The sequence below is a fragment of the Anabas testudineus genome, chromosome 5 (genome assembly GCF_900324465.2).
Source record: "Anabas testudineus chromosome 5, fAnaTes1.2, whole genome shotgun sequence".
Classification (NCBI taxonomy): Eukaryota; Metazoa; Chordata; class Actinopteri; order Anabantiformes; family Anabantidae; genus Anabas; species Anabas testudineus.
Genome location: NC_046614.1, coordinates 19491258 through 19498760, shown reverse-complemented (window position 1 = coordinate 19498760; position 7503 = coordinate 19491258). Strand labels below are relative to the sequence as shown.

General features: G+C 36.8%; 1 pseudogene; it reads right to left on the bottom strand.

Moving 5' to 3' along the window:
- Nucleotides 1-523: 523 nt before the first annotated feature.
- Nucleotides 524-7048, bottom strand: LOC113153147 (annotated as a pseudogene).
- Between the last annotated feature and the right edge of the window lie 455 nt (nucleotides 7049-7503).

Below are 7503 nucleotides of genomic sequence, written 5' to 3'. Positions count from 1 at the left end.
GGCGCTGCCATTTTCCATTTTTCTTGTCATTTGCTTTGCTTTACTTTCTTGTTCAAGAGACAGAAGACTCAGAAATGGGAGAAGACATTATTTAACTCATCGGTTTTCTTTTGGTTAGTCGACCTGGAAAGACATTAACTAAGTTTGAGAGTAAAAGTGGCACTAATTCCTACACATTCTTTAGTAACAGAAGTTTCTTTAATGTGCAGATTATTTGACCTTTTCCAGTGAATGTTAATGAAAAATCATCATCTGAAAACACACATATCAAAATACATTTTTAAGAACATTTCCATTTAATAAAGTAAATTCTTTCTGGACTACCTCACTCAAGAGGGCAGGGGTCACTTGAATAATGTTTTTCTCTTTGTTTGTCTCACAGTTTGACCAACAAGTCTCTACTGCTTCCTACAAAAAATATCTGTCCTTAAGGCTGAGGTAGTAGATTGAATAGTTGTGGGGTTTCTGTCCCCCCATTGAGATAACTATACAATCTACTGTCTTCCCTAAGGAGACAGGCTGATCTTCTGCAACGCCAAAGCTTGTGTGTACCATGGGCAACTCCATGGATGAAGGCGCTCATGGACAGAACAAATATTTAACAGATTATCAAGCTCTCACGTCTAGGCAAGAAATTCCAGACCTTATAGATAAAGACCTTTTATATTTACCAGACCCAACAGAAGAACCGGTCCAGTCAAACGACATGTTACAAATTTTGTAAATGTTGATTGAAGTCTTGTTTTTAAGAATACTGTGCTTGAAGTTGAGCCTAGCAAGGTGAGGTAGTAGGTTGTATAGTTTGGGGGATGGAGTAAATCCTACTCAGGTGATAACTATACAGTCTATTACCTTCCTTGAGAGGTACAATGAATGCTTGGAAGGAAGTTCACTCACAAAGGCTGAAAAGTGAAGCAGCCACTTTGATGCCATCTTGTGGCCAAAGTTAGAGGAATTACAGACCAAGATCTATTCACTTTCAGTATTGTGTTTTGTAAAAGGATAACAATCGATAGTGATTAAAATGTACCCCATAAGCTGTATGATGTTTTTGTTTTATGAAGTCAGCAACTTATAGATTTCATATTGGGCTAGCAACAATTACTTTTGAAGAAAAATGAAAGTATAAAAGGAAAGCATTGATAACTTTATTGACATTAGTGTGTTACAAAACACACTACTATCAATAAAGTTAGCCTTAATGTTTAAGAAATAATTTAATTTCTGATAGAAACTTTCCCCCAAAGTCAAAGTGTTGCATATGTGAAAATAGGAAATGAGTCATTGTGGTTTGAGTCTTTGCGATTAAAAATCAGTCACATCACATGTAACTCTATGCTGCCTATTGGGAATTGTTTGAAAGCGTAGTGTGTTGCAGACTAAAAAAATATGTTTATGATACACTTTAACAGGTACTGGCCATTGATAAATCTAGAACTGCTGCTGAAACGGCATGGAGAACAGCCACACATCCACTTTAAGATCTGGTGAAACAGCAGTGTATTCACCACATCCTCTTCCTCAATTTAAACAATTACATTTTGTGTAATAGTTTTTCTGTTTTCTGTAAATTTTGCAGATTCTATTTACCATCAGCTTTTTAGTGTAAGTTGAAACACCATAGTCACAAACATTAAATCTTTTTTTATTTAACTTTAGCATAATTACATAAAGTAAGATAGCAAGAGGAAAGGGAGGAAATGTAACTTAGAGATTAACACAAGCACATCTCATAATGGATCTGATTCATTTACAATACAAACCAAATTAAAGAGGAACAACTGATTTTAACAAAAATGTAAGACAATCAAGCATACACAAAAACAAACAGCTGTAAATTAATAGAAATGGTCAAAGACCTGTCAGACACAGTCTCATGACATAAAATAATGTTAATTAAAAAAAAGAAATAAATAATTGTAAAAATTGTTGCAGCGCTCTTCTTTTGGAATACTTTCATTGTACACATAATTTAGTTTTCTAAAACACGTAGAGCTAGTTCCATACACTAAATAATTCCTTATCACAGGCGATCTGCACTACATGTCTAGTGTAAAATTTGTACACATTTATGTAATAGCCCTTCTTCTCTCCAAAACAATTTATAGACAGAGACACATGCTAACCCACTGAAAAAGGGTACACAGAGATTCCTCAACTTAACAGATAACAGTGATTTCAGTGCCCTTTGCTAGATTTGTTAACCATATCTCTAAAAATGCATCTGATCACTTTTAGTGCACTTCAAATTTTGCAACTGGCTTATTTTAACATTTGCACAGTGTTTTATACAACATTTTATATAAAATTATAGACATCGCTGTACCTGTCCTGTCATACGGAGTGCCTTTCTCAGTTGCTTGCTCTGGCCTTGTAGCCACTGGCTGTTATGACTGATGCACTCATGTGAGGTCCTCTCATTGTTTGACTGCTCGTATACTCTTTTGAGTGATTTAGTTTGAAGTGGTTAAAAAGGTTTGTTGGGTTGCCATCCAACGTGCAAACAGTTTTTTGTGTTGTTCAAACCAGTTCCATATTACCAACACTGAATTCTTTTTAGAGACCAACTCCTCATCCGTGGTGTCATACATCATGACACCTGCTACGTTGCCATGTAGGCAAATTAAGGTTGTCACTTTGCAGATTTCATAGGCCGTCATTCATTGCTGCCCGCATTAACGTTGCGGGCAAGATTGCTGTCAGTCTCCTGACTTGTCTGCGATCCTTGATTTTCTTCTCCACATGTAACATACTGCCTCCATATCTTCAAGTATGCAGTCTTGATCTTTTCTATTTTGAAAGCATAAATAACTGGGTTCACAGCTGAGTTCGCGTGAGAAAGCACAATGCCAACATGGACAGCCTCCTGTGGTACAGCATTCTCTTTACCAAAGTAAGCAACGCAGTTCATTATGTGGAGAGGGAGCCATGAAAGGGCAAACAGGGCTAAGACCAAAGACAAAGATCCTGCAAGCTGTTTCTCTTTCTTTAGGTAGTTCTGAGACTGTTTCTGGAAATTGTTTCCTGGTTTCTCTCGAAGGTTTCCTCGAATGGTACAGAACACAAAGCCGTACAACACAGTCATCACCAATAGAGGTGCAAGGGTGCACAGGAAAAAGTTGAAGTAAACCAGGTATGACATGGGGATCACAGTTATAAACTGGCAGACAATGGTAGAGTTGACAGAGTTAGACAGGGTTTCATGGTTGTACCATCCAAGCATGGGAGCAAAACTCAGTGGTATTGCAACAAGCCAACACACTGCCACTGCAAGCCATGAATGTCTCTGCGTTACAGTCCTTTTGTACCTGTAGAGAAAAACACTGGTTATTGATAAAATTGGTAGCATCTTAAATAAAAACACATAAAATGGTAAAAAACACTCAATTGTTGTGATGTACTGTAAATAAATAACTGTGTAGCGCAAAATAATAGCAGATTACAAAAATGGGTAAATTATAAAACTTGACTGAAGAGTCTACAATTCAATTCTTTCTTACCCAAATAAAGCATAAAACTAAAATCTTACCTGAGTGGGACATACACCCGAAAGTAACGGTCTACAGCAATAGCTGCAAGACACAATACGGAGACCAAGGTTAAAAGGATGACCACACAAGCTGATGAAGAGACAGGTGTGGAATGAAGTCCTGACTCGTGCATCCACGATCACAGCCAACGGTATGGCCACGCAGCCAACCAAAAAATCGGCCACAGCCAGAGACATAATAAGACAGAAGGTGGGCTGCTTTAGGCTTTTACTGATCCACACTGCTAAAATAACCAAGATGTTACCCAAACAGCAGCTAATAGCAATCAGCACCTCCACCAATGTGTAGATCAGGTCCATATTCATTGTAGGTTCATTTTCTGGCGTACTGTCTGGATGTGAATTTTAGTCTGAATGCGCTGTGTATCTATCATTCATCTCACTCTTGTGAAACTTTTGAGGAAGTCCTTAGCCACTCTCAACCAGTGAGACCTTCCTGTAAGTACATTTTCTGCAGCCTCATCTATTAGTTTTTACTTGCAAAACATTTTATGGGTGCAAAAAAAAAACCTCTTTATTTCTATTAAGAAGAAAATTAGACTTAGTGTTCAGGCAAACACAACACTGGATCATTTATATACTAGTGCTTGTCCTATCAAGTAAGTAATTATAGCTGCAGTTTCAAGTTTTGAGTTGTGCAATTTTCAACAGAAATGTGTCACCGTGTCAGGGACTCCTTGTTTTAAGTACTTAAAGCACATTCACACTAAGATCAAGGTCAATAAGTATAAATGGGTTTGTTCACTGGCTATAGTACAGTCAGTTAAGACTGAGTTGACAGGACATATCATAGATATATCCTTTGTGTGTTGCTGATTACATTAGTTCCAGTGTGTTAACCTAACACAGGGTAGGAGTATGCAGAGCAGTAAGAATATAGACGCTATAATGTAACTATACTGTAATAACAACCACTACAGCCTGCATAATTCAAATTTCAATGGTCACCTAGAGTATGGGTAAATAAACTGTTTTCAACTATTTTAAAATGTGCAATACTTTGTGGTTTATGTTTTTCGTTGTCACGTTATAACAAGATGTTGCTTTATTACATATATGTTAAAAACTGGCAGGAAACACATGATGTAATAGTTTGCACATAATGTTGGTCTAACAATGCAGTTACATCCTGATTCTAAACCAAACATGACTGTTCATTTTTGACTTCACTGATGTGGTTTCTTGTGGTAATCCTCTGGTGGTTTTTAGTGACTTACAAAAGCGACTTGAAAACATCCATAGAGGTCTGTAAGAGCATTTTTGATTTGGCTTATGTCTCTATATTGCCTAAGAGATAAGCATAAAGCTATTTGCTAAATGTTATAACTGAACAAGTTTATAAGGGTGACTAGAAAGCATAAGTATTGCATGAAAAGCATAAATATAGCCCAGGTTTTTTGGAGGCTATGTATTTAGCAGATATAACAGGTCCCTGAAGTCCCCAAAATGTGCCTTTACAGTGTCAAGCTGAAAAACCGTGTAGGTTAGAGTGAGCGGTCAGACTGAAATGTGCATGAACAGACCCTGTTTGTGTAACTAGCCAAAAAAAATGTTCCTGTTTCTGTCTGAGTCTGAGAGAAGCTAAAGTTAACCACGTTAGTCGTTTAGCATTACTGTGCAGCTAATGTGGCTACATTCAACAAGCTAACCCAGTAAACAAATAAAACACTTATAGCTTGAAACTCAGAATAAGACACCGGTTTAGGTCAGCAACAGAGTAGAATCGGCCTTCTCACCTTTGAGTTTTAGTCCTGACGTTAATCCAGAAGCCACAAACTGGTTGGAACTTAGCATACACACAATTATACTAGGCCTTTCTGTCAAAAACAAATAAATCCACAGTTTGTTCAGATAGGATCCTGATTTCTCAGTTTTCAAGATGTAACAGACAGAAAGGTGATAATTCTACTATATGTTTATTACTGAGATCATAGTCAGTGGTGGGGTGGTACATATGAAGTGCATTGTGTTAAAGGGAATTTCAATGTTTTGGCCACCTCACTCACTTTAAATAGGTTGGCCAAAACATTAGAAACATCTCCTATTAGAATACACTACAGTACATCACCACCAGCCAGTGTGACCTCAATATAACACTACACACAGTAGAAACAAAACACATTCTAAGACAGCTGGAGGTAAAACTGATGTCATGATACTGGAAACTACAAATGTGATATAAAAGATACGCACTGTTCTCCTGCTAATTTACACAGTTTATAATGAAACTGATTGCCATGACATTGAGCAAAAAATTACTCACTTTTCTGATGTAAGCTGTGCACGCCTGGACAGGTCTGGAACTGAAACTTGTTGATGCATCAAACACTATTTCTGGCTGTTCCAGATGAAAGATCACCAGATGTAGCAATATCTCTGGTGATGGCTCAGAAAAGTTGTCCTATATCGATTGTGAGAGAGGTTCAAAAATGCAGATTGTCACAGTCTTGCAACAAATGATAACCTGCAACTTAAGGTAAATTCACATAAATTCTAACTAGCAGACTAAAAGGAAAATAATTTTTTCAAAGCTTACTTTTTTTTTAAAGAAAACGTGTCAGTATCAGACTTTAGGAAAGCTCTTCATTGTTAACAACTGTAGCAGTGCAGATGGATCACACTCTGAAGACATTTTATTGACTTGTGTCATAGCCCACGATTCAGTAGGTTATGATCAGTCTACATACATGAACATTTATGTCGTTTGTAAGTTTATTAGATCATTGTCTCAATGTGGCATTCAGTAAACTTAGAAGATTGCTGAAATCACACAGTACTTAGGCACCTTAAAGCACTAAAAATCAACATAATTAGACTTTACAGGCAACACAGTTGGTCTGTTTCAAAACAACAAATGCTGTCAAATCCAGCCAAATATAAACTGACAATATAAAGGAGAGAAAATGCATTTAGCAAATAGACCAGATTGACCAAAGTCTTTGGCAGCAAAACACAGCAAAAAATGCATTGTTATGCCAAAACTTGCATTTAGCAAAATGAGTGACGGTCACCATGACCAAACCAAGCTAAGTGAGCAACATGACTCCATATTTGAGCCTCTAGTGACACAACATAATAATATAACAGTCCTCCGAAGTGCAGTGTTTGTCTGTCAATAACCAGTTCCCTTGTTTGTTTTTTTGTTCGTATGTTATTGTATGAAGCTAACTAAGAACTAAAAATACAAATGGTACATGACATTATTGTTTGAAACCATCTTCACACTTCACAAAGCGTTTTGATTTTGCATGGCATTGTATGTCAGATGTATTTTCATTGATGATAAATAAAACCACATGACAAACAAATGCAGTGTGACAAAAGGTGCCTGTGTTTGTTCTGCTCCACAAAAATGAAAACATAAACAATTTGTACAAACAAAGAAACTGCATATTTAAATTTTTCTGATCCTAAAAAAATGCTTTCTGCTTGAACTGGTACTTTTCAGAGTGATAAAGGTCTGGAGCTAATTTTAAAGGCCGTACCTTGTTGATGCTGTCCGTGTGAGTATAATGCCAGGAGTAAACTGGCTGGATTAAACAGTTACAAACCAGTAATGTTATAAGCTTCTTTTGTGTTTCTCGTGTAGGCTGCTTTTAATGCATATGATGCCTTTTTCATATAAAAATTATAATCTGTAAAACCTCAAACATTCTTTAAAATCTGAAAAATTGTTTAAAAATATTTCTCTTGTGGGGGTCTGTGAATGGACGGGAGGTGTGGAGGTACAATATTAGAAATGAGAGATGTGAAGAACTGCACGAGGCTATCAAAGGAGAGGCAGTGTTTTTAATGTGCTGTATGGAGCCCATCAGGTGTCATGAAAACTGCAAAACTACTTAACCTATTGCAGTAATCCTGCTGTCAAATCAATAATCAATGTGTACATTTAAACAGTCCAACATAGGTCTAATGGCTTTCAAACTAAAAGTTAGCTATCCATGGCTGCTTTG